The sequence below is a fragment of the Tetrao urogallus genome (assembly GCF_951394365.1).
Source record: "Tetrao urogallus genome assembly, chromosome: 16".
In the NCBI taxonomy this organism is placed as follows: domain Eukaryota; kingdom Metazoa; phylum Chordata; class Aves; order Galliformes; family Phasianidae; genus Tetrao; species Tetrao urogallus.
In genome coordinates this window covers 9,264,861-9,284,720 of record NC_136829.1, presented here as the reverse complement: position 1 = coordinate 9,284,720, position 19,860 = coordinate 9,264,861, and positions in this window count along the sequence as shown.

Sequence of the window (19,860 nt, the reverse complement as noted above, 5' to 3'; positions counted from 1 at the left end):
TCTTTCTCTAAACCAAGTAGTATTTCCAAAGGAACTTGCTTTTGTGCTTAATGTCAGCACGCCGGAGAACACAGGCTGTCTCCCATTTTCATGATTGCCAATTTATTCAGGTAGGGGAGAAATCAGACTGCAGGAGAAAGGAGCATTTTTAAAAGCTTTGATGAGAGTAAAACAACCTCTGTAACGTGACTGCTGTTCTCTTGTGTACCTGGTGGGAAAAGCAGTTAAGAGGAGGGAGGGAAACTCAGAACAGATAAATGAAACAACAAAGCAATGCCAAGATAGGAAACGGGAGCTGCTCTGCCCTAATACTGTTTCCGTGCCCCTCGGTTACTCCGAATTCGTTAGGTTGAGCACCCAGTTTCACTTGGAAAAATGTGTGCCTTTTTGTGACTGCACCTGTTCCTTGGAGGAGGAAGCTGTGCTGTTTTTGGGAAAGGGCATGCTTGTAATTAAAAAGGGTGAATGAGGTGCTTTCCTATGGTATGCACCTTGTCAGCAGCCTGCCCCATCCACAGTCCTGTGAAACAGCAGCTCTTATTCAGCCTGTTTTTGGACATGAGGGAGTCGAACCCAAGTGCTGAACTGACTGAACTGTGCCAGAGGGACCCTGGGGTCTGTGAGGTCCGTGCTTTCCTGCTGTGCTACTGGATTCACTTCTGTATTTTGTGTGGGATTTTGGAGCATGTTTGGTGATCCCTCGGGAAGCCCCACATGGAGGTGTGCTGACGTGGCTTCTGTACATCCGCAGTGCTTTCTGTAGCATCCCTGCTCCTTTGGCCCAAGCTCTGTAGGTGAGTTATGAGCACTATGAGGATGACCTTGTGCATTGAAGGAAACACTCTGTAGAGCTGATACACACATTGCCTCTTAGTGACTGCCTCAGTTGGGAGCGTGTGGGCAGATTTATGCCATCTGTCTGTTTATAAGTTATATTCAAGGAATTATTTTTACCTGGGAAGTTGCCATGACAACAGACAGTTGGTAAAGTTCTCGCCAAACACTCTTCTGCTCCATCAGTAGGACACGGTGTTTGCTGTGGTGAGATGAATGTGAAAGAGGTGCAAGTGCTACGGGGTGGGTAAGAAAGCACTGCTATCACAGATCCTTGGGAATGTTCTTTGTGAAGGTTGGACAGTTTAGATGTTGTTTTTTTTTTTCCATAGGTGACCTGATATGGAGTGGGGAAAAGGGCTGGCAGCCTGCAGAGTGCATTAGGGGCTGCGTGGGGAGTGCTGTGAGGGAAGAAATTGCCAGTAGGGCCACACTTCATGGGACATTGTTAGGTTATGAGATACCAAAGGGATCGTGATGATGGTTGGAAGCACGATGGGATTTTCTGGTCCGAAAGGTGCTTTCTAAAAAGGTCAATTGTGATCTGAATTAAGGGTGGTGGAAGGGCAATTCAAGACAAGAACCAATAAGCGATTTTTACCATCCCAGAGTAAAAAGAGCTCCAAAAGATTTCCTGATGCTAAGGAAAGAGCAGCAATAATGAGTTCCTATGGGAAATGTAATCTGCCCAGGGTGAGCGAATATGAGGTGGGGAAGAAGAGAGATTTTAGGAGCCAGGTATCAAAACACAGGGTTCTGGTTGTTGTTTTTTCTTTTTTTGAATGTGCACTCATATGCATACAAGGTGTATGTTATATGGCTCACACATGTATACGCATGGCTGTATGCCTGGAAAAGAAGGACAATAAGAAATAATGCTGGCTTTTTCTTCACGTGGATGAGGAGGCATTGCTGCCTCATTGCTGCATACCTGAGCTGACACACCTTGGCACAGCCCTGCGCTGCAATCTCACCTTGTTGGTAACAAGAAATGCATTTTCCAGCCTGGTCGGTCCCCTCCGTGGAGCAGTGAAAGCATTCCTTAGAACGTGAAGGCAGCACTGACTCCTTCAGGCAGGCGTGGAGAAAGCAGTTCTGCCTTTGCTTTCAGGTTACAAAGCCGTGGGATGGTAGATGTGCTGCGGTGGTGTTTGCCTGCAATTTGTGCCCTTATGCATCGGTTCCAAATCTCACCAAACAGCTGCAAAATGAGGTCCTCCTGCCCGGCACTGCCCAGCTTCCCGTTATGTGTGGGGTTTCAGAATGCATGGAGACGAATGTGTGTAACACCTGCTGAGCACCATCCCATGGAGCCCTCGCTGCAGCTTCCCATGAATCCCGTAACTACAGCCAGGCAGCTGTTCCATCCCCTTACGTGGGCCTGTGTGTGCCACTGGCACTGCTTGTTCCAAATGGTTTTGTCGAAAAAATAGGGGAGAATAGAAAAAGCAGAGCTCCAGCAGCTCGGTTAAGAAAAAGGAGAGTTGTTTGTTTGGTGCAGGAGGCACCGTGGAACATGATGTTCAGAAGCAAATTGCAGCTCCTTGCCCCGGGGAACTCTCTGTCTCACCTTGCTGCCTTTTGTTCTGCTCCAGATGAGCTGGCTGTACCACTGCATCCCAGGAACAGTTTCCTTCTGACATAGAAGGTTTCTATTATTACCTTCCTGCTCGCATCTTTTGTTTCTAGGCAATTTCCAGAGCATAAAGCCACGGCACATCCACTTATCCTGGGACTCCCCATCTCAGTCATTAGCTTCTTTTGCAAAGCCTTGTCCACTGCGTGCTGTAAGTCTAATTGTGCTCTGCCTGTTTCCTCTGCTTTGACTGCTGCAGCAGTTACAGCCTCAAAGAGCTCCATCAGATTAACCACAAATGTTCCTAGCTGAAACCACCTCGGTCCCTATTACTCAAGCTGTGCTTTTGCATTTGATCTTTTAAATGCTTTGTAATGCTTACCCCACCATTGATGTGAAGCTAATTGGAATGGAACTTCCTACAGCACTTGTAGATCTTTTCCTGTAATGATGCCAAAAGCTTTCTTGTCCCTGGGGTCTGCACCTGAGTTTGGCTGGGAAACAGCAGCCTTCGAGGAGGCAGAGTTTCGCACTGGGATTTTGGCAGCGCAAAGCTCTGAGCTGGGCTCACCACAGCTTGGTCGCTGCGCTGGGAAGAGGGGAACCTCTTCCGGAGGAGCTGTGGGAGCTCCTAAGCAAAGCACGCAGCCAAGCAGCACCCCGGTTCCTAATGCTGGCGTGCTCCGCCCCTTTTCTACCCCCTTATTTTATTCCCTTACATTTAGGCGTTGCTTCCTCGTGAGCGTGCGGCTCCGTTAACCCCGCACTCTGCAGCCTTGTTCCTTGTTGTTAACGCTGCCGAATCTCCCCTTCTCTTACCGCGGCTTCCTGCGTCGCCCAGCTGCTCCCGTGCAGCGGCGTCAGCACCGCGCCCGGCCCCGCACGGCCGCCCGCCTCCGCAGGGATTCGCAGTGCGGAGAGCAGCGCCCCCTGCTGTTCAGCCCGGCGCGGGGCCGCGCGGCTCACGGCGCTGCGGGGTTCGGAGGGAAGCGGGGGGCTTCGGGGCCGGGCTGGCACAGCTGGCGGGGCGGGGATGGAGCAGGGAGATGACTCTCTCCTCTGAGGAAACGGGGACTGCGGGAACGGGGCAGAATCGCCTCCGAGATTCAGAATGAAATGTAGTTCGAGCCGCAGTCTCGAAACCGAGCTCGTGGCTCGGTGCCTGGATAGAGCCAGGATGCTGAATCATTCCACAGCAGCACCTGGGAGGCCGACGCACGGCGTTTTGCCGGCACGACTGCCGCCTGCTGCAGCTCTTTGCCTGCCGTTCCCGGCACAGCTCTCGTGTCTCTCAAGGACAAGCGGCAGGACTGCCATCCTGCGGCCACCCGCGCTTTTGCAGCACGGAGAGTGGCTTTGTCCCGCTATTGTTTCCTCTGCTTAAGCAGGAACCGGTTTTATCTTGGCTCTCCCTTTGCGAGAAGGGGGGTAAGAATTTAAGAAGGTGCTGCCTGCTCAAGCAGCTGCCGGTGGAGTTACCTGCAGGGCTATGAGAGCATCCCCTGAATGTGATCCTTGTGCTGTAACGGCCCTACAGCCATTGTGCAATGGGGAGAGCAGCTCTGCAGCACGGACTGTGCTATGGGGAGGCCATCCCCATGGACAGAGCCCCTTACCTTCAGAGCAGACGGCCCAGGCTGGGAAAGCTGTGCTGCAGGTGAGGTGAATGCTGCTGACAACCCCAAAACCTCTGCCTTCCTCTCTGGAGAGAGGGGCAAGATCCCTGAGCAACTTCTTTGGATGCTTCTCTAATTCTGCAAGTCCCCTCTGCGTGTCATTCTCAAGACACAGCTGTATATGTACCTGCTCTTACAGCTGGATGCCCTCCTGCACACATCAGGTTACCATCAATTTCCTATTTCTGAAAACACACCCAGCAACGTGTGCTGCTCATAGAAGGGGGCCTATAAGGAGTGCAGAGAAAACAATCCCTCCAGGATGGCACATGGGCTACAATCACGTGGGGGTATTAGAGATAAATGAATCAGTTTTGAGCTGGCGTGGGACAAATTGGGTGAGGGAATAATCCCAAACAGGATTGTTTCTGTGTTTTGATCTTATTGTACACCTGGCACAGCAGCCTGGAGTTGTGAGTCGTTCTGGAAAGCTCTTACCTTTCTGGAAGAAAAGGACAGTGACACCTTGAATTCGATCACTGCTGTCGGGATATCTCTGCCCTGTTCTCATAGCAGGACAGCAGCCCTGGGCTTTTACAGGCACTGACTTCTGCCATCCATTTCCAGGCCTCTGTGGTGACACAAAAACACTTTGGCTCCAGGGAAAAAAGGTGAAGATGGCTGGGGGGTGGGAGTTGGGAGGGGGACATTCAGTTCTGGGGCAGATGGATGTGTGATGCCAGTGGAGCAGTCGCTGTGCTGGGGATGCCTGCATAGGGCTGCTGGAACCAGCACTGTACAGGGAGTGCTGCCAGGCCCTTCCCCCATACCTCCCCCAGATGGGAATTTCTCCTCCTTCCCAGGCTGCTCCAGTGCTTCTGTATCCTTTTTCTGAATACGTGAATAATTTCTGCTTCAGGTTTGGCCCACTTCTACCCATACAGCTATAGGAAGACACATCCTTCCCCTTATTGCAGCTTCTTAAGCATTTGACTGTTAACATCTTTCCCTTAACATCTTTCTTTTTAAGTTCACCCTTTGATATCACTCATCTGCCCACATTTGTTTCTCCTTATCCCATCTGCAACCATGAATTTCTCAGCATATCCCAACTCTGGGGCCTTCCTGGCACACGCAGTGGGATGCAGGACAGCTCCATCTGCTACGTGGTGATTCGAGAGCACAGACAAGTATTTATTTATTTTTTTTTTAATCTGTCTTTAATGACTGATGGCAGGATTTGTATAGGATGAAGCAGTCATACGTAAAGCTGCTCCCTGGCCAGCTGGCTTGTAAATGAGGGATGGGGACCGGTGCTTTGTGTACCGCGAGGAAGGGGTGCTTCTGGGGCTGAAGGCCAGCCTTCCTTCTTGCCCTCAGTTTGGATCCTGCTGTGCTTTCCTCTCGTGAGGGAAACTGTGTAGCTCTCCTGAGTGTGGGGCAACTCCACAGAGAAAATAAAGTGGCGATTTGCTCTTTGTGGTGACTTAGTCACAGAATGGCCTCACCCAACCCCTCTGTTACAAAGCCCAGTTCCTATTTCCCAGGGTTTTTCCATAAGAAAACAGGACTTGGCTCTGCTAAAGCCGTGAGCGGCCTATGAATGCATCTGCTCTTTGATAAATCCTCCTTCTGAATGCGTGCCTGGTGCTGGAGGTGGCTAAGAGGCAGGATGTCAGGGCTGTGGCTGATGGTTCAGCTTTGGGGCTGCAGGGTGAGTGCATAGCCTGGGGAGCTGCCCCCAGCTGAACCTGGGCACAGTGAGCTCCATGCTGGGAGGCACTGCAGGATGGCAGGCAGCCAGGTCTCGTGGGCTGCCTTTGGCACAGAGGTGGGACTGCATCCCCAAGCACGTGGGGTCTCACTGCTGAGTACAAAGCACAGCGGATGAGAGAGGGATATTTTTTTATGGACATACATTGGCTGTCATCTGGCATTTGGGTCCTGGCTTACCTAAACAAGCAGGGGTCGGTACAGGAGAAAGCGACGTGCAAAGCGAGACCATGGCTGCTCAGTCCGCAGCCTTTCCTGCTTCTCCCTCCCTCAGCTGCAGCTGATCTGACTCGCTGCCTTGTGCTCTCATCTCTTGTGACTGCAGAATGCATGCAGTCGTGACGAATTCACTGCAGCACAGCAGACTCTGGGCTCATGGCTGTGTGGGGTGGGTGCCTGGGAAGCAGCCCCTTAGCTGTGCTGCAGTGGGGAGTGCGTTCAGGGCAATCCTACAGAGCCCCAGCTGCAGCCTGGGGACACTGGAGCAATGTGTGTGCTTGTGTTGGAGGGGGCTTTGTGTGTGCAGAAGAGGGTTTAGTTTGAAACACCCAATCTCTTTGATTTCCCTTTTGGCTAGGAAGGGGGGCCCATAGGAATCTTGAGAGAGAAAGGGAGTGTTTGCGCATCGCGGTAGTCCTGTGTGCTGCAGAGTCCATGCGCTCCCTCCTCTGCAAACCTGGAGAGGAATTTGGTCCAGGAACAGAAGCTGACTGGTACCACCTTGACACAGTGGGTCTCGATCCACGATCTCCTTCACACCCCAGTGTCGGGGACCAGGCCCAGTGCAGATTGGCCGCAGCAGCTCCCCATTACCTGCATCCTGCAGAGCTGTCCTTGGCTTCTTGGTGGCCCCTGGAGGGAGCCAGCAGCTTTCCTGCTGCACTGCAGATTGCCTCGTGGCTTGCTCCCTTCTGTCCCTTAACAGCTGCTGAGGCTGCTTTGGATTTAGAAGGGTCTGGCTCCCTGAACTTGGCTCCTTATTCCTCTATACCTACTTTGCAAAGAACCAGGCATTTCAAGAGCAGAACAGCCCCGTGGCTGGCAATCTGCCCCCCACCAGAGAGGCCAAGGTGGTGCAGATGTCCCGTCCCCAGCAGTGAACACATCACCACTCAGCCCCTGATTTATCGTGGGGGCAAATGAGGTCAAAAATGTGTCCTGCAACCTTGCAGTGCTTGATGGATGTAGGAGCAAGCAGGTCTCCAACACCTCGATGCTTGCGCTGATCTACTGGGAAAGGGAAGGGGAAAATCCAGCTTCTCATATACACCTCTGTGCCTCAAGAGCTCTCCTGGTGAGTCTGGGGCTGCCTGTACCTTGCAGCCTCTTGCCCCAGGAGCGTCTGCAGTTACACGATACCTGGCCTTGCTGGAGCAATGCTCAGGATCAGATGCGCAGGAGGAGCGGATTGCCGCACCGCTGGATGAAGCCGTATGGGCATCGCGTGCTTCCTCACTCCTGCCTCTTCCCGGGGCTGCAGGCAAGACCTGTTCCCAACTGCTTGTTCATGCGACGCGTCTGCTGCAGAACAGCCTCGAGAGCTGGGCAGCTCCCTTCCTCACCACCACGCAGTGTCCTCCGGTGCTTCTTCCCTTTCCTCGTCCCGCTTCCCCCAGAAGCCCTCCCTAAAGGCGCCTGCTTTTCACAGGCGAGCATGAAACCAAGCAATCCCGCAAGGTGCAGTAGGGGTGTTCTTGTCCCTCTCCTAAACAAGGAAAATGCTCTGCTACCACATCTCTGTTGCAGACAAGGTCGTGCGTCCCACGTCAACCACTGCAGGGATGGAAGATGGAGCTGTCTATGGATTCACTTCCTCGGACAGACGCAATGCTGATAAAAGTGGAGCAGAGAAGGAAGAGGGAAGGGGGTGCGGAGGGTGTGCGGCTGAATCCAGCTACACGGCTTTTCACAGCCAAATAATGAGATATTCCCTTGCATGAGTACAGCTCTCAGGAGGTTCAGGACTTGGGGCTCGGCGTGTCTTTAGGAAGCTGAAAACACGAGTCTGACAACAGAGATTTATTGAGGTCTAAAGGCTAACCTATGGACCGCCGCGGGGAAACTGCGGAAGGGGGCCGCGTCTCACCTTGAGGCTGCGGTGACGGTGCGGCGGCGGAGGTGGCACTGGGGCGGCTGTGATGCTGCAGCCCCTCACGTCGCTGCACCCATTCGGCTTTTGGAGAAGCAAAAGCAGCCTCGTGATTTAATACTGCACGTTGCTGGGGAGCAATGGGGACGGTACCACGGCCCCGCGTTGTGACCCTGCCGTGCAACGGGCTGCGCTCTCAGCCTCTGCGCAAGAAGGGAGTGAGGCTGCGGGCAGCAAAAGAGCTTGGCAAACGGGTGACACGGCAAAAAGCACCCTCGCCATTCAAAAAATTAAAAAATAAAAATTAAAAATTAAGCAACCTCCGGAGAGGGTGGTTTATTCGGGGACCTTCAGCACTGCATCGCGCTCCTCTCGCCTCTTTCCCAGCACCGCTCAGGAAGTCCCGCAGCTCGGCAGTGGGCCCGGCGCAGGCCCCCCCTTTCCCCTTGCCGCCGTGCCCGATCTCCTGTGCCCTTTGTAGGGCGGCAGCCTCGAGCCGCAGTGCGGGAGCGGGGCCTCGGGCCCCCGGCCGCCTCCCCCGGCCCCTCGGGCCCTGCCCGCATTGTTCGCGCTGTTTGTCAAAGGGCCGGGGATGCTCCATAGATCGCTCCGTGGCTGTTGTTAAGTGTAATTAGAGGGTGTATGTCCCCAATTTCCATGAAAATGAAGCTGTGAGGCTCCTCTCTTGGCATTCACCGCGTGCCTTAATTGTATGGACATTAAATCAAGGTCCGCTGTGAACACGCAGAGAGAGGCTCGGGCTGGCCCGGCTCGGAGCGGGGCAGGCGGAAAGAGGTGTTCGCAGGAGAGAGAAAGAGGCTGTGAGCGCGGGGCCGGTGCCAGTTCCCGACCCGAGGCTCCCCTCCGCCGGGGCGGCCTCGGGGGCACAGCGGGGCCGGGGGAGGGCGGCCATCTCCCCCTTCTCTCCCTCATTCCATCCCCAAAGCCCGAAGGCGGGGGGGTTCAGCTCCACAAAGCCGTCCCCGAGGCTCCGCCAGCCGGCAGCTCTGGCCCCGCGGAACGGACAGACAGACGGCCGCAGCGCGAAACCTGAGCAGCGAGAAGCGGCGCTTGCGGGCAGCAGAGCCGGGAGCACCGCGCCGCAAACCCCCCCCCCCCCCCCCCCGGCGACCCCCGGAGCCGTTCCCGCATCCCTGGGGCCGCCGCCGCATTGCCACGGAGCTCCGGGGGCTCTTCCCGCTGAACCCCGAGGTGCGTCGGGTGAGGATGCTGCACCGCTCCGTCCCCGGGAACGGAGAGCGAAGGGAAAATCCCCCTCGTGTGTTCCCTTCGCTCGCAAAGCAAAAGAACGATCGCTCTCCTCCCGAAAGGAAAGCGGCGAAGGGAGGCGCGGGGATCCGATCGCTGCGCTGCGCCGCGGTGAGGCACCAGCATCGCTCCACTCATTATTATTGTTTTTTAAATGTTAATTTCAATTTTATAAAAAAAAAAAAAAAAAAAAAAAAAAAAAAGGAAAAAGAAAAAAGATGAAAAAAAAAGAAAAAAAAATTGGGAGGGATCGGAAAGGAATAAAGCGATTAAAGCCGTTTCGTTGATCGCTGTCGGACTGAGAGGCGCTTTATGAATTTAGGACGATTTCTGTCTCTAGATACCGCGTTTGACAATCACCCCCTCCCCTTCCTCCCTTTCCTTTTTGTCGATAAAAAAAAAAAGAAAAAAAAAAAAAAAAGAGAGAAAGAAAAAAAGAAAGAAAAGCAAAGAAAGAAAATCACAAGCCCATTAAGGTCGCTTGCAAAAGGGGCGAAAAAAAAAATCCTGATGCTCTTCCAAGTTAGCAACAGAGCCGGGTCGCTATCCCACCATTGTCGCCCAAACCCCGTAATTACAGCTCTTAGCAGATTTACCCACTCCAGTGGAAGCAGCGCGCTGTGGCTCCGGCGGCACAAACTCTGCTGCCTCGCTCAGATCCAATGCAAACGCCCTCCCGTGGCTCAGGATGCTGTTTTTGTGTAGGCAAGCTGGAGATGAATAAGAAAGGCGCCTAGTCTCTCATTATCTTTGAATTTCAGACTTTTTTTCTCTCTCTCTTTCTCTCTCCCTCTTTTTTTTTTTTTCTTTTCTTTTTCTCTCTCTCTCTTTTTTTTTTTTTTTCCTCCTCTCTCCTCCTGCCCTGGAACAATGCAGAAGGACCTCATCAGAGCGAAAACCAGGCTCCCGCTAGGCTTTAAAAGCAAGATGAACTTGGTGCACCACCCATCTTTCTCTTCTCTTCTCCAAAGCTCTTTAAAGGGGTTATGAGGCGTCTCTCTCAATTTATCCCTTTTCTCTTGATCTTCCTAGCAGAGGGGTTTGGGGTCTAGTCCTGGCTGTTTCAGCTGATCTCATCCAGTCTAAGGGATTAGAGCTTCTTCTCCGCATCCCGGCTCTCAGCACATCTGCTGATTGGGTTCAGCACAAGAGGATTACATTGGGACCCAATGACGTCACCGCTAGGACATAAGTTCTCCTCCATTAACCAAATCCTCATCAGCAAGATGTCCTTGAAACTGGAGGAGTAACATTCAGGACTCCATTGCCAGCCCGTCCCCACCTTCCTCCCGGGTGGGCTGCTGGGGCTCTCGGAAAATAGTGTTTAAGCTTTGAGCACTTGCAGCTGCATCAATAATGCACCGCTCCGGGCTGCAGGACCGAGGCGTTATAGCAGAGCGTGTGCCCTATAAATAGGGCTCTGCACCTAAACTGTTAATCAGAGCAGCTTTATATATTCTGTTGCTTTTTCTTTTCTTTCCGTCTTTTTTTTTTTTTTTTTTTTTTTTTTTTTTCTGTTGGGAAGGGGGGGGGGGGGGAGGTGGAGGGGCAGAGGGGGAGGGGAGAGCTGCATCCTACAGTTACATTTCCAAGCTCAAAAAGACATCAGCCATAATTTTTTTTTTTTTTTAAAGCTGACATGAATGTAATTTTAAAACACTTTTTTTTTTTTCCCCTTTTCTTTTCTTTCTTTCTTTTTCTTCCCCCCCCTCCCCCCCCTTTTTATTTTAGAAATGTGTAGGATTTCACCCCCTTTCTCTCAGAACAGAGACAATGTGTCCTGAGGTATATAAAGTAAGAGGTTCCCCTTAAATATCTAATACAAATTTTATATTTGGGGCTTGAATTTTTCTCCGTGTCACATGAGCACAGAACTGCAGGCGTGAGGACCTGCTGAGCTGAAAGGGAACGGTTTTGACGTCCAGCTGACAAACAGGGTATTTTTCGAGCTAAATCTCCTACCCTTGGAAATGCAGAAGGCACTCAGAGCTGCTTTGCCCTCTCCCTGCCCCAACCCTAAGGCAGCCCGGCCGGGGCTCAGTGCTGGGAAGCATTCAAGCACGGTTTTGCTGCAGCTCTCCTTGGTTAAACTTCCAGATCTCATCACAATGCAAAGGGTCACCGGTACGTATTTATTTACCTAGGGTGGTCAAATTTTGTGCCTGGGGAGAGAAAATGGAGTGAGCACCAAGCGGGCTGCGGGCAGCTGGGAGAGGCTTTGCTCAGCAGCCTCGTGTGTTTTGTTTTTCTGTAAGCAAACCTCTTCCTCGCTGCTGCTTATCCACCCCCCATCCATCCATGCACCCCCAGCTCGCAGACATCCGCACGCACGTACTCACACCGATGTTTGTGACAGAGGAGGTGCAGATCTGGGGGGTTTCTACACACCCCTATTCCCTGTCCAAAGCAACTTTATGGTCAGCAGTGCACACTGCGCATTCGCTAGCGTAGCTTTCAGGCAAGGATTTATTTGCATGCGTGTATTTTCATGCCCAGTGGTATTTCCCTTCACAGGAAGGGGTAGGGAGGCAGGACACAATGGTTTTGATGGAAGGCATCTTGGCGCAGCCCTAGAAGGCCCCCTGTGCCCCTGCAGGTCCGGGACAGCGGGGCAGGGCAGCGATCTGCTCCCTTTGCTGCTCCATCAGCACAATCGCGTGGCGGATGGCGGCTCCCACACACGGGGCTCTGAGGGGAGGTCGGCCTGCAGACAGCAGTTTGTAGAATGAGCGGCTGCTGAGCGGCTGCTGGGCCACGTTTGGCCAACGATGGACGAGCAGGAGCACTGCGGCAAGGTGAAATATCACCTCCCGAGCTTAAGAGCCATATTTAAAAGGGCCCCTATTTGTGTGTATAACGCTGCAGTGCATGACATAGGCACCAAACGGGGTGGAAAGGGGGGCGGGAGGGGGGGGGGGGGGGGGGGGATGGAACAGATATCAGCGTTTGATGTTATGCAGCAAAGGGAATTTTCCCTTAGCGTTTCGTCTTCCGAAACGTGTTTATTTTCATTTATTTCTTTATTTTAAAATCTACTTATTTACAGCCTATTCTATATTGACCTATTTACTCCGACAGAACCACGTCTCTCAATCTGTTATTGATCTAAAAGAAAACAACCTCACCAAATGAAGGCGGAGGGAAAACGCTCTGCTCCAGAAGCTTTCCTTCCCTCCCACTCCCCCCCTACCCCCACTTCTCCGAGGACGTTGGGCCGCCTTTCGCGTCCGTCTCCGACCCCGGAGCTCCTGAGAGCCGCTGGCAACGGGGACAGAACCCAGGCAGGCGCTGCGCTGTGGCCGCCCGGCCCCCCCCGGCCCCCGGCCCCCGGCCCGCTCTCCATCCCCGCCCGGTGCCGCTCCGGTGCCGCCGCGCTCCGGCTTCGCTGTCCATGGTATTGAAGGCGCGGGGCCGCAGCTCCGGCCCACGGGACCGGTGCTCAAAGCTTCGCCCCCCAGCCCCGTACGACGGACTGCTCTGCTCATTCTGCAGACGCGGAGGTGAGGGATGGAATGCGGGAAACTCTGCTTGCTCCCGCTGACCCGGACGCCTTCCTCAGATCCTCCTGGGAAAACCATAGGTTTTGCTGCTGCTTTTCTCCCTCCAAACCCCATCGTAACATGGGACATGGGATGGGATGCTGAGCCCCTGACAGAGCATCGAGCCCCGGTGTGAGCGGCCGAGCCGTGCCGTGTGGCAGCGGGCAGCAGCGCTGGTGGTAGGCTTTAATTTCCCCTCTAAACTAAACCACACCGGTAGCTCAGAGCCTCTGAAGTTCGCAATGAAATGCCTCCACTGGCTGCCCCCCAGTCCCGACCCTGTAGCCCCTTCCTGGCTTGCAGGCTGTAAAAGCAGGCTGGGCTTCGCTGCTGTTTTATTAGCACTTCCAGTGAGACATTTTGTTTTAAGCGTGGCCCTGCCTTAATCTCTAATGCAGCATTTCTACATCCCGGAAGAAAATAGTCAGATGATTTGCAAAGAACCTTTTTTTTTTTTTTTTTTTCTTTTCTTTTCCTTTCCTTTTTTTTTTTTTCCCCTTTCCTTTTTCATTTCTTTCTTCTTCTATCCCTCTTCCCCTCTCCCACCACCTACTGTTCCCTGAACAAAGAGATCCCAGTGACGGGCAACATGCCTCCACTTTCCTTCCATTTCCAATCCCGGCTCCTCCAGGCAGAGACGACCACATCAGAAAAACACACAAGATCGAACCCGACATCAACGGCAGCACAACAATCCATGAAAACGTCGGCGCAGCCCCGTCCTGACACACACGATCACACGCACACTGCTGCTCTCAAAAGCAACCTTTCCTTCTCCAAAACCTATTTCCTCCCCTCCTTCTTTCTGCTGCACAAGGAAAGAAGATCCCGGCCTTTGTCTGCCTGTGGGATGGGGCCCAAGTAGTGCAGACCCCGTGCTGCCGAGCCCCCGGCGGGCGATCAGGAAGGGAAAGCTCCTTCAAACGAGGCCCAGCTCTGCTTCAGAGCTCAGAGAAATGCTTTGCAGCCTGTAGGCCTCTGCTTTGCACCCCAGAAATCTCTCTGTGTAGGAAAGAGACCGGCAGAGCCCGTTCCCTGCTATCATTTCAGGCATTCCTCTACATTTCTCTTTTTGTTAGAAAGCAATTCATTTTCTTAGAAAGTAATGACACTTACAAGAGTTTTGGGAATCAGATTTTTCTATCAAGTCTCCTCTCTCCCTCTTTTTCTCTCTCTTTTTCTCCTTTGGGTCTTCTTGGCCGCTGCAGGATTATTATTATTATTATTATTATTCGGATCTGTAATAAAAAAATAAATAAATCCCCTCTTCCCTCCCCTCTTCCCCCAGAAATACACCATTTGCTGATTTGCAAAGCCTCTTCCTATGTGTAAGAAAGCTGCCTGCTCTCCCCACGACTCGCTTTCCTGGCCTCCCAGCTCCTTGAGAAAGGAGGAGGGCCTTGTGCATTACAATTCCATTCAATCTCATTCATTCTGCCTCTTTCTAACGGTCTTTGGACAGCAAATCCACACCAACGGGGGGTCAGAGCCCCCTCCTTGCTCCCCCCCAGCCTTAAACACACACAATAGCCGTCAGCTAACAGCACAGCAGCAACTTTGAAACATTCAGGCTTCTGAACTGAAGAATGCCCGCAGTTCCCCAGCCCCCACCCCTTCCAATCCTCCCACATTTGACGTTTAAAAAAACATATAATGATCTTCATTTAAAAAAAAAAAATAAATAGAAAATAAATAAGAAAATAAGACAAAATGATCATCACTTGGGTACACACACATTTTCGCGGGGCAGAATTCTGGTGCCAAGAATTTCCTCGGCAGGAGCGGATTGCTCCATCACATAGCTAATTACCTGCTTCCCCTGTCGTTGCTTGTGTCTCTGTGCTGGAGAAAAGCTTTTTCAGTTTTTTCTTCTCCCTTAGAGATAGGTATTCGGCTATACCAATCAGCAGCATGGTTTAGCAGCCGAATTTCCCCCAGGCACCTCGTGGGAACGTGGCTGATGGCTGATAGCTGCTGTGGGTCCCACTCCCAGGGACGCTGCCCTATGGATCAGGGCAGCTTGTTGCCATGGGTTGGTTTGAGGCTCCATCCTCTCCCCATGGGGTGGTGACTAAATGGTATCTGGGCCAGGGTGAGCCCTGTGGACTGGGACCTCTCTCTCTGTCCCTTCACGGGGCTAAATGTCCCCTGCCTTTTGTATGCCAGTGAGCATCGAGCTTCTCTGTTGCAATGGGGACAGCACTGTCCCCATTCACAGCCTCTGATGGCTGCTGCATGGAGCTAGGTCTGGCCCTGGGCAGCCTTCCTGCAATTTCTCCCCTACTTTTTGCTTTGAGGCTGATCTATTTTCTCCTCTTCTTGTTTTCTAAGCTGAGAGGTCTCTGTCATGGTCTCTTAGCTTCTCCTTACTCCTTCATCTGCTGGAGAGCCCCTCCTGCTCTCAGAACTGCTCCCCCAAGCCCCGGGGCATTATTATTATTATATAATAATAATACATTATTATTATTAGTGTGACTTTTGTCTCAGGATGGGGAGAGAAGACACAAGATCCCATTGCTGCTCTCGCTACATCCCCAATACCACTGGTGTTGGCAAGAGAATCGTTGCCCTCCACTCTCCTGTATCTCCAGGCACTGCCGAGTCCCGTGGCCACGCACGGGTTGTCTGTCCCCTCCCTGGTGGATGGGGACAAGGAGGAGGGCTGTGCTGTTGGGTCAGGGTTCTGCCATTCTCACTCACCCCCGCATTGGGATTTTGTGAAGGCAGCAAGCCTTTAGCAGGAGAGAGAGGCCACAGCTTCCCAGCGCATATGGAAGGGAAAAGTCCAGTCCTAGAGGCAGCCTGTGGCTACTGCAGTGCTTTTAATACAATTAAAAATCAATGACACCCTGTGCACGCACACAAATAAACATCGTCCCTCTGCATCCCCGCTTCCCTGCCCACCCCTCTCAGGCCAGTGGGGAAGGCATCTTCTCCAGAGCCTGTTCATTACTGCTCTACTTAGGTGGGGAATTGCTTAACCAGTCTCTCTCCAGTAAATCATATTAACTCCAAGCACAGCTATTTATAAAATGTTCCACAGCCCAAGAGTACGGCATCCAGATCACTTGAAGAAAATTAGGCGATTAGGCGTGCATAATCCAAGCCCAGTGCGTCTACGTACAAAGCCTCGCCAGCCGTCCTGCCTTCAGCTATTCACTGACATTAAAGAAATCACCGGTTTTATTGGAGGCCCAGCCTGGGCCTGAAGTCCCAGCCAGGGATGGGGAAATAACCTTTTGCTGGGCAGAATATTCCCAGATGGCTTCTGATGGCCAGGAAACGAAGCCTGGCTCAGGCAGGGCTCTCCTCCCCAACCTCGCTCCATCCTTCCCTGCACGAGGGCCCCTCCAAATGCAGCACTCTGGGCTGAGTTTCTCCCCCCTCCTCCTTTTGCAACCCATTAAACGTCTTCTATACATTTCCTCTTCATCTTGTCAAGGCCAGTTGCTCTATGACTGCTGGTTTCCCAGGCAAATCACACCAATTTCTGAGTTGATGTTGAAGGTCCACATTGGCTCAGCAGGGGTCCCAGCGAAGCACTCATCCATGGAGCCAGAGGTCAGGCTCTGCCCTGCTTTGCCAGCTGAATTATTATTATTTTTTTTCTAAAGCGATGTTGCTCTTTGAACATTTACAGATCTGTTGGCTACGGGGATAACAACAATAACCAAAGGAAGGGCGTCCTTGCTGCAAATGTGCTTCTCAAGCCCATCTGATACTGAGGATGCTGAAAACATGGCAGCTTTATTTCATCCTGAACTCCTGAAGCAAGAGGTTTGCGGCTGGAACCCAGTGGGTGTGCATGTGGAACCCCCGAAACTACCCCGAGATCTTCACCCCCAAGGCTGGGAGCTGCAAGGCCATTGCCCTTCGGGCTCCATCCTTGCACATCCAAATTTTATAGACACAGTTTGCTAAAGGGTATCCACATGCTCCATCTGTGCCTCATCCCATGAGCAGCCACACACCATGCGTGTCCCTGCACCATGTTCCCTGCACACACATACATGGGGCTCAGGGCAGTGCTGCTGGGGGGGGAGGATACCAATAAACCAGCTCCTGCGTTTCCAACCTCACTCCTATTTTTTTTTTTTTCCCTTTTCCCACTTTCCCTTTGCCAGCTTTAGTATTCTTTAATTAAATTACGAGCTGCAATAATGTTTTGCTAACTGCAGCTCCCCGCTTCCTTGTGGAGCAGCTCGCGGAAAGGTATAATTTTGCAAACAGTTTCTTTAAGAGCTAAGCCTGAAGTACCATCAGCGATGTGTGTGAATAGAAAAAGAAACACCTCCACAAAAGGAGGGATTGTTAATGGAGGACAATCCGAAGGGGGCCCACTAAGGCCTGTCCTTTACAATAACGATGGAGGGCGATGATTTGAATGCAGGGGGCCCTACTTTCAAATCTGGACAAAAACAAAATGGTAATAAGGGTTGAATCCCTCACTGGTCAAAGCAGTGGGCAGCAACTGGTCTCTTTAACTGCCCCCACCCCCTCCTTCCCCCAAAGCAGACCCCAAACAAGAGGAACTCTCCTCCTCTTTAACTTTATTTCCTTGATTAGCTCTAAAAAAATAATCACCCAGCCGGACTCGGGGGAAGTTTTTTAGGAGCTGTTTGAAAGCAGAGGGCTCCTCTCCTGCAGGTGCTGCGGGGATGCACCTCACCATGGGCAGGTAAGCACTGAGGGGCTCTGTTTCTTACTATGCTCGGAGGATTCTCAGGGCTGCCCAGGGTTCCCAAACAGGGGCTGGGATGCAGCCGGGCAGGAGCGGGGTGCTTGGTGGGATGCTGCTGCCTCCTGGCCTCCAGATGTTGCATCATTTTTTGGGGTCAATTGGTTTTATAACATCGCTTATAGCTTCCTTGCCTTGGAGCCAATTAAAGCCTTGCATCATAAGGGGGTGTAGGGGAATTAATAATTACAGTGCTATGTTTAAATACCTCTCGCCGCTTATTTAATGGGATTTTTGCAAAATGTCGGGAAAGGGCACTGGAAATGCACCCAGGGCTGTGGGAGAGAGGTCCGGCTACAAACCCTCACCCTCTGAGCTCAGGGTTGCAAAGGCTGTCCCTGTGCTGGGGACACCCCCACTTGCTGCTTCCCCCTCCCAAAGCCTGCACAGTTCCTTTCCCCACACCTCATCCCTGCAGCTTAGTTTACCTTGAGCCCCCAGCTCAGCCCTGAGAGGAGATTCAGAGTGGGGCACTGCACCCTGATGTAGCACCCACAACCCCGTCCTTGAGCTCATGCTGCTGCCTGCTTGGATCCCCCGGGGAGAGGCAGCTCCTCACAGCCCCATCTGTATTCCCACAGCCCAGCCCAGCTGCCCTGGCTCCCCTCACCCGGCTTTACCGAGCGCACTGGGTGTTATACACGGCTATCCCCAATGCACCTCTAATTGGGGGGGCACCTCTATGTGTGCAGCCCGGCCACACGTGTGTGTGTGTGCAGTGAGCTGGGTGCTCCTTATCTACAGCTTGCATGGTTTGCCTGGTTATAGATGCGTACAGCGCGTACCTAAGCTGACAGAGATATTTTGTGGAGTATACATTTAAATGGCCACAGCCCCCAAAGGCAGTGAGCCCATATATCTCCCAGGTCAGTCTGTCCATCCAAAGGAGGTTTCAGCCCTCAGCTGGGTAAGGGCTGCCCAGGGTCCCCACCTCCCAAAACGATGGTTAATGATGTGTAGGTTTGGGACGGGTCTGTCCTTGGGAGGACAGTGTGACATTAGGCCGGGCCACTAGGAATGCTATAGCAATAGTCCCTTTTGTTGAAAAATACTCATAGAATTTTTAATATTTTTGCTTTTGCGGTATACCTTTATCACAGGCAGACCCTAGGAACGCACCTCTTGGTGCAGGTGCTTTGGAGAGATTATTTTATATACATATACTTCAAGGAAAGGAAAATAAAGTGTCGTCATCCTCCCTTAAAACAATCAGCTCTTTCTCATGAAGGTCCCAGTAATGGGGAAGGCAGCATCCTACTCCACTCACCAAGCGACTGTCAAAGGGACAAACACATTTGTTTTGTGCTGGGTATCACTGCTGTCCCCTTCCCCTCTTCCTTTATTTGCTAGAAGTGCTTTAAGAAGGAAAACAGTTCTCCTCCCCTCTCCCCTCGAGTTTCCCCTCCGCTTAAATATTTGCCCTAACAATATCAGCCCCTACCAGAGGCAGGAGCCCTTGGGATGGCAGGAGGCTCTCCTAGCAATCCCAGCAGCCTGGAAGCAGCAGGGCAGCAGCCGCCCGGTCCCATGCTCTTCTCAGAGCCGCAGCCGCATCCTGGGTGAACCCCGAATGGAAGAACCCAACGTAAATACCTGCAGACAGCGCCCGGGCAAATACCTCTGCCTTTGATTCCTCTGTGACAAGCATGGCAATCACTGAAATTGCAGCACCTCGGAGTTCATTACGAGGGGGAGAACTGCTGCGCCTTTCCTGTTGCAGCATCAGATCCTCACTTTCTCTCATTTCAGAGGGGTTACGTGCGTTCGGAACGCACTGAGCTGCCGCTTGTTGCGGCTCTCACGCCACCAGCCCCTCTGTTTGGGATTCTGGGCAGCGGTTGCAGTCTCTGTGGTTTATTGTGCTAAGTTTGATGCAGTGGTTTCTAGAGGGAAGAGCGTGTTTGTAAACACAGCCGCTGCTGCTGCAAGGCTGATGGGTGGAACGCCGCTGATATACGGTTATGGGGTTTTGTCAGCCCGGCTCTCCCCGTGAAATGCGCCTATAATCTGGCTTTAATGCTTAGATTTAAGACGGAGGAATAATGCGAAATAATTCCTTGCACGGGGAGAATTCGTATAATGAAAAATGCAAACTGGAATATTCCTTGTTCAGACTAAACAAGGACATATTTAACAATGCCTCGTTAAAAATAAAGAGGAAATCTATTAATGCAATAACTAAATTGCTATTATAGGCATCAAAGCACTCTGATGCTTTGAGGTAACTTTATTTCCATCAGTCTTTTTAAAGAGCGCAGCATAAAAAAAAAAAAATCCCTTCCCATCCCGCCTTACAGAAACCCTGCCATTTTACTCATTAATTTTGTAATTAATCAGTTAAGAACTTCTGACTTATTGGATTAAAGGGACAGGGAAATGCAATTCTGCCCAGCCTCATTTCAATGCACGATTGTAGAACCGCTCTT